Source organism: Balaenoptera borealis (genome assembly GCF_965194805.1).
Source record: "Balaenoptera borealis genome assembly, chromosome: 11".
Classification (NCBI taxonomy): Eukaryota; Metazoa; Chordata; class Mammalia; order Artiodactyla; family Balaenopteridae; genus Balaenoptera; species Balaenoptera borealis.
This window is the reverse complement of record NC_138868.1, coordinates 34,810,641-34,823,100: the sequence shown is the minus strand read 5'-3', so window position 1 is coordinate 34,823,100 and position 12,460 is coordinate 34,810,641. Positions and strand designations below refer to the sequence as shown.

The 12,460-nt window shown below is 35.8% G+C and overlaps 1 long non-coding RNA gene across 1 annotated transcript in view; it reads right to left on the bottom strand.

The window, feature by feature from the left end:
- LOC309606032 overlaps window positions 1–12,460 on the bottom strand; it is a 1,194,635-nt gene that overhangs the window by 1,041,155 nt on the left and 141,020 nt on the right. The gene's annotated exons all lie outside the window — the stretch shown is intronic.

Sequence of the window (12,460 nt, the reverse complement as noted above, 5' to 3'; positions counted from 1 at the left end):
TAGTATGTTAAATAACTTGCCCAAGGTTATACAACTGGAGAGTGAGCTGGGATTTAAATCCACAGTCTGCCTCCAGAGCCTGTGCTCTTAATACTGTGCTATGCCACCAACTGCTTTTAAAAGCCCAGAATGTGCAATAAAACCAATTCTGGGCATGCAGAAAGAATTTAATAACTGGGAAGAACTGCTGCTGGGGTCCATTGCTACTGCCAGGTGAAGTGTCATGGCTAGAGTGACACTGAGAGCAAGAGAACAGGTCTGAGTCCAATCCTTCTCCCCTCCACCTGCCTTCCAATCTTCCTTCAGCACCCACTATTGGCTAAATCTACAAGGACTCCAGCTGGCCAAATTTCCAGCTCTTTTATTTCTAAAGAGAAATAAAATATGCAGAGTTCCAGCCCTGGCTTCACAAAGTAGAATATGGAAGAGTGAGTTTAGAGCTGAAAGACAACAGGTCAATAAGTGGCACAGCAACCATCGTGCCCTAAATCCCTTTGCAGTCCTTCAACTATACATCTTTGAGAATGGTTTCAAACCTCCCCACTACCCATATTGATAACCTGTATCACACTACAGTCAGCCAATGTCCTGCACCAGACACAAATCTCAAAATGTGATATGACCAAGAGTAAGGGGCAAGAGTATTAACTTTCTGATTCTGGACAGTATATTTGCATAAAAATTGCCTTTGCAAAAAAAAATGCAATTTAACTGTAAAATAAATTATGAAAACTCCTAAATACTAAATGTAAGCAGAATCAATATTCCTACTTATTCATGTTTGATTGGTATACAGCTGCAATTCTCAAAGTAAACCCCAGAAAATACCACCATCCCAAAATGTTTTACATGAAATTTTACATGAAAAAACAAAATAAGTAAACAAGCCACACTTCCCTCCTACCTAAAAATGGGTACTGAGTTCAAATAAGTTTTGGACATTATGGGTTAAACAAAGTTAAATAAGTATCTTTACTGTAGGACTACTCAAACCCTATTAATATGCTAAAGTGATTATGAATTTCCAAAAGGGTATATATTATATGTTTGTCTAATTTATTGCTTGTGGGACCCTTTTTCAGTGTCGCATCTGTAATCTCATTTATACGTGGAGGATTCTAGATTAAAGACAGAATCCTTTTACTGAATAACTAAATATTATTTTATATTACTTTAAGCATGACCTTGCAATGTCATAAATTACATCAATAATTTTTTTTTACAAATTTATTTATTTATTTATTTTATTTATTTATTTTTGGCTGCGTTGGGTCTTCGTTGCTGCATGCGGGCTTTCTCTAGTTGTGGCGAGTGGGGACTACTCTTTGTTATGGTGCGTGGGCTTCTCATTGCAGTGGCTTCTTTCGTTGCGGAGCACAGGCTTCAGTAGTTGTGGCTCGCGGGCTCTAGAGCGCAGGTTCAGTAGTTGTGGTGCACGGGTTAGTTGTTCCGTGGCATGTGGGATCTTCCCGGACCAGGGTTTGAACCCGTGTCCCCTGTATTGGCAGGCGGATTCTTAACCACTATGCCACCAGGGAAGCCCCATTAATAACTCTTAATATCAATATTTAAATCAGATTTTTCCTACATGCAATTGTCTCATTTTCTGTCTAAGCAAAATTTGCTGATCTTTTTTTTATATCTTAAGTGGCCGTTTCATAATGCAAGTAAGATTAGTTTGTTAGAGTGTTTCTGCACTGCAGCTGGTATTTTTATTATCTTTGTGTATTTGATAAATATATACTGATGAAATCAGTTGAAGTAACATTGCACTAATAAATGCTATATCTATATCTTGTAAAACAGGATAAGATTTATTAAATAGAATATCTACACAATTTTCCTTAGTTTAAATATTAAGTATTTTCTTTCATTTTTTGCAAATGAAATCATTTCAGGTTTGTGTCTCTTCAGCTTTCTTTTCTATCATCCCTAGTATTTCAAAACTTGGTTATTTAGCAACTGAATTTATAGAAACATTTAAATATTTCATTCACATTTTTTTAAAAGCTTGTCATGTTTGACATTTCCATAATTAGATTTTATTTTGTAAGATTATACAGATATAGTGCAAGTTCTTAAAAAATTAACCTGTAAGCTTTTCCATATAAATGAAACAACTTATGCAGAAATACAAATGGAATGTCAACATTGATCTGTCTTGTGCCATTATTCACAGATTTTCTGTTTTGTTAATTTGTTTTCTGGGTTTCCAACAGGCCATGGAATCTATTTTGGGGCATTAAGGAACTTTACTTATTTACTTTGACTTCTATATAATTATTTTTCGATTTGAAACTATTTTCCACAGTACATAGGAGAATTTTGACAAATTCATATATTTAGAATTTTCCTATGACTTTATTTTTAAAAATAGCTTTGAGGGAGTAAAACATTTTTAGATCCTAAGATTCTCTAAACACTGGAATTTTTTCTTACAATTAAAGTCTGTTCCCTTTCCAGGATAAAATGCTATTTGTCTACTTAGTAAATAAAATGTTGACAGATTCATCACTCTTTCTTTTTAGCCAGTTTTTCATTCTACAAATATCTATATCCACTGAATGACTCTTCTGTTCCAGTCTCTGTGGCTTGTGCTGGAGTTTTAGTACTGAATAAGCCAGATTCCTATATGAATGGGTACTGTGTAAAATAATACCAGTGTAGGGCTGACTCCATGGGTGTACAGTCTGTGTAATCACACTTAGAAAGGTTGATGCTCTGCTCTTGCTGTCTTAAAATTCTTAATTTTTAAGCAAGTGGCTCTGCATTTTCATTTGGCACTAGGACCTGCAAATTGTGTAGGTTGTCTTGATCCTACCCGACAAAGTTTGTGAGAAACGTCGTTCTATCTATCATCTATCTATCTATATCTATCATTATGTCTCTGGGACACAGTAGCATTTTTCATCAATAAGTATTTACCAGTACCTTTTGGTAGAATTGTTTATTCAGTTATAAATTCACTCAACTTTGGTATCAGCTAGATCTGATTACATCTATCTTGTCCACATTAATATCATGAAATACTTTTTCAAATATATTATTGGAGTCTGGATGTGCTTTATGCTACTAATCCACATTGAAGCTTGTTCAGTAAACTTCTCCCTAACTTAGAAATTGACTTAAATAAAATTCTAGAGTTAATATTGCATAAAGAAATCAATAAAGGAGTTAAACTAGGGAAGAAAAAAAACAGCATTTTTGTTGGACTGTTTTATTTATTTCGTGGGTTAGTGTATTAGTTTTCTATGGCTGCTGTAACAAATTACCACAAACTTGGTGGCTTAGAACAATAGAAGTTTATTCTTTTACAGTCCTGGAGGCCAGAAGTCTGAAATCAAGGTGTCAGCAGGGCTTTACTCTCTCAAGGGGTTCTCAGGTAGAATCTGTTCCTTGGCTTTTCCAGCTTCCAGTGTCTGCCTGCATTCATCGACTTGAAGCTACATCATCCCAATCTTTGTCTTCATCTTCACACATCTTCCTCTTCTATGTATGTCTAACCTCTCTGCCTCTTATAAAGGTACTTGTGATGGTATTTAGGGCCCACCTAGATAACCCAGGATAATCTCATCTCAAAATCCTTAATTTAATCATATCTGCAAAGACCTCTTTTCCAAATAAGGCATCATTCATTAGGTTCCAAGGATTAGGACATGGGCATATCTTTGAGAACAGTTATTAACCTACCACAGATAATTTTGCCTTTTAATTTTGAATTACATATAGGAAGGGCATTGTACATTTTCATCCTTAGGGCTACTATATATCTTAACCTGGCCCTGGGCAGGGGTTACTTCTCATGAGAACCTGCTTGTTCTTTCCACCACCTAGGGCTGTAGCTCCTCACCTCTGTGTTGTAGAGCTAGGGCCACACCTAACGTGTCTCTAGGTGATTGGGCCATTGCAAGGAAAGCAGTTAATCAGCTGCTGCAGTTAGAATGCTGGAAGTAACAAGTGACATCTTTTGCCATTATTAACTGTGAGAAATTATTTTTGACAATTTCTTTATGGCACTTTTAATCACATATCTTTTTTGGTATGACATAGATCATAAGTCACTGTTTCTGGTCTCTGAATTCCTTCTGGACCAGCAGATAAGTCCAGTCTCTGATTGAGACTGGGCACAGGAATGAGCTGGCAGAGTTAGTGAGCTGCTAGCTGGTGATGGTGCCGAATGAATCTTGGGCCTGGCAGAGACTGCTACCAGAAAAAACAAGGCAGAACAAGCACTTATAGGAGAGGAGATACGGGGCTTGGACTAGAGAAATTCCACAAGGCACGGGAAATCAGAGGCCGGCATAGACCTTCTCCTAATTTACCTTTGTATTAATGGATAGGTAATGAGTGAACAGAGGAGAGATAAGAGAGAAGTCAGAATCCACATGACATGCTCTATAGGCAGGGAGGGACCATATAAGGAGTCACCATCACATTAGCCTGGGTGATAAGAAAGCTATGGGTGGAATCTGGCAATTTTAAAAGGTGAGGTTAAACGAAGAGAGATGGAATTGAGAACTGAGGCTAGAAAAAGTGAAGTAAATCAACTAGAAGACCCCAAACCAGTGGGGGTCTCCAACTTCCAGAGCTTTGGGGAGCTGATATGCCATGAACCCTGCTTCCACCCAGTTAAACTTTCTCCTAAGTTGTTTTGCACTTGATCTGCAGTTCAGCCTCTTTACCTTTGCTGGTTCTCTGCATCTCTCATGCCTGCCCCAGTGTAAGGTCAGAAAAAATGAGTTACCTTATGTCAGAACGCCTATGAAGTCTCTATTTCAGAACTCTTTCTCAACAAGTTTATTTTGAAAAACAAAGTTTTTCAGGAAAATGCATTAGTTGGAAATTGGCCTTAATGAATCCCAGCTTTGGGTACTTATTGAGGTCACCTAGATGAATCAGTAAAAATACAAAGAAATTTAGTAGTTATTTCTTGAAGTAGAACTTCATATTTGGAAGTACCGAAAGTCTTATAAACAAGGCTTTTAAGAACTCACTTTAAAAACTAACAGACAAAATAAAGGCTATGTTTTGGAGATTTCTAATACACAGATAAAGGACAAATGAAAATAATAAACAACTGTTCTAATGTTATATGAAAGAGTACCTAGGCTTTGGATAAATTTCCAGTAACATGTAATAGCATCAAACTAAAATTTTAAAAGTGCTGTATTTTGAGGCACTGAGATGGAAGTGAAAATGAAAGTTGTTGAAAACTGCTCAAAAAAAGGCTCTTGTGACAATTAAGACAGTGATGTTGAAAATGCATGTGAAGAGGTTGAATAAAACTGTTTAATGAAATGCGGGTATGGACATAAGCAATATTTCTAAACTAATATATTTTTATATAATGTGGTATTAAACATGGATGTATAATAAAATTAATAAGTTAAGTAATACAGGTAGACATTTGGCTATTACAGTTACCTCTCTAAACGTTTAAGGGCTCAAGTTGACCAAGAAAAAAAAAAAAAAACCTTGGGGATATTTGCCCTCCTAAATGGTCTCTTTCTTTCTTGTTTGGAATGTTTTAACTTTTAATCAATTGTATATTACAATTCAAAGTGTTTGGAAAGGACTGCAAACACAATTCCTTACCCAAAAGAACCCAGTCTTACTATTAAATCGTCAGACGCACGAGCATGCACGCATGCGCGCGCACACACACACGCACACACACACACACTTCGAAGGATGGTGCTGTTAAATGATAAACTGAGGCATATTGAAATTTTTATGAATTTATTTAAGCAAGAATTGATTCGAATGGGGCAGTACCAAACCGGAAGTGTTTGGGAACCCTGGCTGACAGGAGCCAGGGGCTAGACTTATACAGAGAAAGTGCAGAAGCAAAGAAAGGTTATTTGTCTATAGTTTAAAGCCTAATTGGCTGTTTGAGAGTGCTTGTAATTAGCCTCTTGATTTCGTAACCTTGAGGTATTTACAGACTTAGATTTTGGGATGCTTACATAGGCTACAGTGGCATTAGAGCCTCATCCAATGGCCTCCTTGTTTGATTAATTTAACAGTGCAAAACATTTTCTCAAGTCTCTGCGTTTCATTACATACAGTCAGCCTAGAGAAACATGTAGGGACCTGCTCCTCTCAGTTTCGCATTTATTTTCTGATTTATGGAAGTCTAGGTTTTAGGATCCTTTGTTCTCGCTTCATCCTAAAAAGCAGATCTTCACACATAAGAGTATTCTGGATCTTCAGAGCATCGACAACACAAAAAAGACTTGTCATGCTGATGTGATCAATTTTCACAGCAAAACTTAAATGATTCTCTCCCCATCAGGGGTGACCTTCACAAACTGAGAGAAAAACTTCTGTTGCTGTCTCCCAGGCTACAGCTCTCAGTAAGATACGGAATAAAACTCAACTCACAGCCCTTATGTTGTGTGCTTATCTTTCGATTGACGTACTTATTGGAAAAAAGCACAATGCAATTTAATTTTAGAACAAAATTAATTAACAGTTAAGTTTTACAGATGGAGGGAGCTCCTCTTAAGTACTTAAAAGTCTTAAAATCTCAAATTGTGGGGAAGGTGGGATGGGAAAGATGAAAATGCTAAAACTGTCATCCCATGTAAGAGCAGACAATTGTATTCATATTCATGGGGATCACAAATCTCTTCCTTCATGTATTCTTTAGTTTTGACTATCATATAGTTTTCTACACCAAATTGATATTTTGAGAACACAAATAAAAACACATAGTATAGAAGTGGAGATTGAAAATTTATCCAAATAGCACAGAGATCTATTTGTTAAGTAAGAAAAAGAATTAAGACATAATTATTTTAAGACATCTGATTCCATCTTATCTTAAATCTTTATCTAATTAGTCTACCAAAACTGCATCGGGTATTTAACATCACAGAAGTAAATATGAATTGTTCTTCTGATTCTTTTTTTTTTTTTGGCTGCATTGGGTCTTGGTTACTTCGCGCAAGCTTTCTCTAGTTGTGGTGAGCGGGGGCTGCTCTTCCTTGTGGTGCTCGGGCTTCTCATTGCGGTGGCTTCTCTTGTTGCTGAGCATGGGCTCTAGGCACGCAGGCTTCAGTAGTTGTGGCACGTGGGCTCAGTAGTTGTGGCGCATGGGCTTTGTTGCTCCATGGCATGTGGTATCTTCCTGGACCAGGGCTCGAACCTGTGTCCCCTGCATTGGCAGGTGGATTCCTAACCACTGCACCACCAGGGAAGTCCCTCTTCTGATTCTTTATACAATCATAGGAACATTAAGAGTTGGATCAGTATTTCACAGAAGACATTTTCCAGATACCAGGAACTGAAAAACCAGTGTGGGAAATATCTCACTTTACCCTTACAGATATGATGACTTCACTTCTTTACAAAAGACAAAAAAATTAAAAACAATGTTGTTTCTTATAAAGTATTCTTTCAAGCATATATTATATGACAAATATAAATGTCAGTGGATCCTTATATTGATACTTAACTGTCATAACATTAAGTTACAGTGTTGATTAAATAATAAAACCCTTGGAAAGTTCCTCTTTCTTACCTTTATGTAGAACTGACACAATGAAACAGATGAAACTTTATTGAACCGATGCCATTTTTAAGGATCACTATGCTGGTCACGTGGATTGATTTGCTCAACAATACGACAGGTTTGGATACCATGATTTTGACATTTATATAGCACTTTTACATACGTTTCTAAATCTTTCATTTATAAATCATTTATTTCATATGGTGCTCATTTCATTTGAACTCCATAAACCTTGGGAGGAAAGTAAAGTGCAAATAATTCCCTTTATTTTAAAATTAAATTTTAAAAACAGGTGAAGCTCAGAGAACTTAGGAGAACTAACCAAAGTGATTTCATTTAGCATTTATTAAGTCAATATGTATTTTTTGAAAACTGTATTAGTTAGTATTCCTTTAGTTGCAAGAAGAGAAACACTTACGAAAGTCACAAACTGAAAGATTTTATTATTTTGGTTTATGTGACTGGGAAATACAGGAGGAAATCTGGTTCAGTCAAATAATTATTCATCTCCATTAGCTTTGTCTCCCTCTATAGGTTGGCCTTACTTTGTCTTGCTGTGGACAGATTTTTCTGCAGATAAAAGGGACCTCTTCTACCCTCATCCTGCTGCAATTTGACCCACTATCTAATAGAGAGTCCTCACTATTAGCTTTTGGGGAGGAGTCTAATGAGTATATAGGACCAGTTAAGAGAACTTTTAAAATACACCATTAAACAGCTCGGGTTAAATCACATTACATATGATTAGTACTAATAAATTAATGGAGCATCTTTTCTTTAACTCAGAAGTTTCAGCATTCTTATTTTTAGGGTGAATCTAATCAACACTTTAGAACAGTGACAAATTATTATTCCTTTCTTTGGACTTTTCTGTCCAAATATAAATGAGTGAAATTTGAATGTCATGGTTGGTTTTAGAGATACCCACGCAGAAAGAAGCCCAGGATGACAAATAGAAAGTGTGTCATTCAGCCTGTGGAAAACTAATAAAGGAAATAAAGTGAACTCGGCTAAGAACTGTACAGTTCTGAGAAGGAAACGTGTTAGTGGAGATTAGAAAATGTTTTTATTAGGCTTTAAAAATCAGATTTATATACAATCCACATTTACTCAAACCCCATTAAGTAGCAATGAAAACAGGCGGGGTAGAAAAAGTAGAGGCTTCACTGTAAAAAATATCTTGGTTCAAATTTTCTTTGCTGTGTTTTGGTATAAGCTACCTTAGGTGCAGCCAAACCACATCTCTGTTTTCCAGTCAGTAAGACAGAGCTAATCTATTTCTTAGAGTTGTAAGATTTAATAAATACTGTAAAACATGCTCAAGTATTATTTTACTCTTCTTTAAAACTATTTGGGGATAATTTCTCATGTGGCTAAAGTTTGCACAGGGACAGCAAAAGAGGAACTAGGGAATGAGTTACCAAAGGGACATATAGCCTCTTTCTCCATAAGAATCAATAGAATGCATAATAATTCTTTATAACATTAAAATATTATGTTGAATAACTTAGAATAATTCTTAGAATCAGGAGGTCTAGCTACTTTGCAAGTATTATTTTTTTTTTTCTAGAGTGGTTAGAAGTCATACCCATGAGGTGTAAGCAACTGATTTCCCAGCACAACTCTTCAGAATGTGTTCATTTTTAGAAAAATATCCAGCAGGTGGCACCACAATCATAATATTTACACAGTAACAATTTTGTAGTGAGGGAGAAAACCAAAAATTATTATGTAGCCAGAAGATGGTGCTAGGTGACCAATCTTTAAAAACCAACGTCTGCGTTTGAAATAGGCAACTTCAATTTTAGTGAATTCCAGGATTTATAATCGGGATGCTGTTGACACCATTGTTTGAAATCCTTCAATTTTAAACTTCAAGTTTATTATTTATACAATAAAATATCCCCGACCAGCTCAAGAAAGCAAGAAATACTTTTCTACTCTACTTTTATAACTCACAGTGGTTGCAAAGAGAAAAGACTATATTTAAAATTTTTTATTTTACTGTTTCTCTAGTTTCATATGTTCAAGATTATACTTTTTAAAAAAATATAAGGACTTATTGTCCACCTCTAAATTCCTTATTCTTCTCCTTCTATTCTTCCACTAAGATTCTCTTAGGAAGATGAAACGCTGAATTGGAAGATCTAGAACCTGCAGATATGCTTTCCGACATGTCCAAATCAGAAAAAAAAGTTTTGAAACATTTCTTCTGTATATACTCTGTGGACTTTTCTAAAATACTGTTTAACATCTTTGTGTATTCTGTTGTTAATGTTCAAGTCTTTAATCACTTTAAAATAATAGAAAATAAAAAATTAAACTGCTTTCAAAGTTTGCTTTAAACTTTCATATAAACAAAAACTGTATTCTAAAAATTTGTGCTGGTTCATTTGGAATTCTCAACACTTGCCTATTAAACATCTCTTAAATGCACCCATTTCTCACCAGTCACCCCATCTCCTTCATCCTCTAGCCTCAGCTACTGGACCATTCCAATAGCCTCTTAGCAATTGACTTACATTTCCTCCTGCCCCGCCCTCCAACCTGTTTTCTCTCATGAGATCAAAGCAACATATTGTAAATGCAAATTTGATCATTTCACTCTTGCTCTTAAAACTCTTCAATAAGCTTTGTAAACAACCAAACCTCAAACATGCCCAAAATTCACTTCTCCAGGTCAATCTCATACCATTCTTCCCAATCATTTTCTATGCCTTTGCTACACGACCTTTCTCAGACAATGCTCCCTCCTTCTACAGGTCTTGTCTTCTTTCAGTAAGCAAATCTTTTCTCCTATGTCTCCATCTAGATGTCTCATATGCATTCTTTGGATCACAACTCAAATCATCACTTTCTCAGGAAAGCTTACCCTATCACTCAGGGTATCAGAGCTTTCTATTACTTGCTCCCACAGGACTGGCTAACTCTCCTCTGTGGCACTCCTCTCTGTAATTGACATGGTTTATGGGAGGTAAATTGATCAATGTCTTTTTTGCCCTAACTCTACCATAAGCTTACTGAGGACAGAGGGGTGTTCACTTTTCTTACTAGTGAGTTTGAAAGTGCCATACTTGACATGTGGAAAGCTCTCAATAAATATTAGTCGATTGATGGAATGAATGATCAAAAAAAAAAAGAAAGTCAGACGTCTCTGGAAAGTGTAATTGATCTTATGGGTTCAGAATATCTTCCACCCGCAAGATGTTTACCCTTAAGAGAAACCTCAGGATGCAGATGAGAGCTGTCTTCAGATATCTACAAGGCTGTCATGAGAGAGAAGGGTGAAGCTTATTCTTTGTGGCTCCAGAGGCTTGATCTAATACCGAACGCTTACAGAAAGAAAGAAATCCAAGATTTAAAAAATCTGAGTATCTGAAAACAGGACAAATTTCTGCATTCGGTGGAGAAATGCCTATAGCTTAGAGATATTTGAACGTAAGCTAGTAGTCCATCTGGTGAAGGGCAGAAAGGGGAATTCAAGGACCAGCAGGGCAATTAAGTGGCCTTTGAAGTCCCTGTGAGCTTTGAGATTCTATGGAGGTATGATTTGTTAAAAAGATTATCTCTGTCTTTGCCATGCTGATTGCATTCTGAGACCAATGCTGAATGGAGTATGGGTTCTTCCTTAGAGTTTTGGAGAATAAGTTTCACTGTGTTTAGGACTTGAAAGAACATGTGATTTCCTAACATGATCTGTACCACTAATTTCAGCTTAGATTTACATTGTCAACCTCTTCTTGGGATACACCTGAAACAAAATGTATCTAGAACTTGCTTCAGATATATTATTTTCTCTGATAACTGAAATTACATTTTTTTATTTAACTTTTACTGCATCACTGATAACATTTACTGATAAACTTTTGAGAATACATTTGGTTTTGGGAACAATAAAATTTGTTTAATTTGTTTTTTGGGGGTATTCTAAATTCTGCATTTCACACATCTCAATTCCGTCCATAAACGTAAATGGTTAATGAGTTCTTTGTTCTGTGAACCTAGTTTCAGATTACTGCAGGAAAAAGGGTCAAGATCTTTACACTTAATATACAAACTCCTAACTTTTATGCCTCAACCCAGATTTTATATTAAACTACAAACAAAAATATTAATTTACCCTCAGGCTCATGATATTATATAAACTAAGTAGTTCTTAACTGTTTTTGGTAGATTGAAAACAAAACTTTCATTTGAAGACCTTCATATCAATTTAATTCCAAGTACACTGAGATATACATTGTACCATTTTCATGAACAAAAATGAGGAAGCAATCTCAAAGTTGATTAATAGGATAAAGGTTAAATAAACTACATATGTAAAGTAAGCCACAATACAGCTTTTTAAAAGAATGAAGTCGTGTAATGAATACTGACATGGAAATATGTCCATGATATACTATTAAGAAAAAGTATCAATTAGCAAACAGTATGGACAGTGTGTTCCCACTTTTAAAAATGGTGTAAATGTATCCAAAAGATGTCAGAAAGTTTTTATCCAATCTGGTAGCACTGGTTATCTCTGGCCAGTGGGATTGCATATTGGAATGGCTGCAAACATGAAAATTAGAATCTCCCTTTTTACACATTTGGTACACTTTGTTGTGGGTAAAATTTTTTCCCACATGCCTTTATCTTTAAAAAGAAAACCTCAGAAGGACACGAACTAATACAATCTATTGTTCACTTTCATCTGTAAGAATAAAGAGGAGGAAATGAATCATAGCCAGAGACTAAGATGATATTCACTTCCAGTGTACACTGTCAAAATTCAGAGTTCTGTTGTGAGAAGAATAATAATGAAATCAGACATAGGGATCAAAATAACTAAACATATACTTCCAAATCATCCTTGCTCTTGCTCTTACCAGCTCAAAGAGAAACTCTAGCTTTCTGCAAAATCTCTTCCTACCCCAAATTTTCTTTAGGCCCAGGGGATTTCTC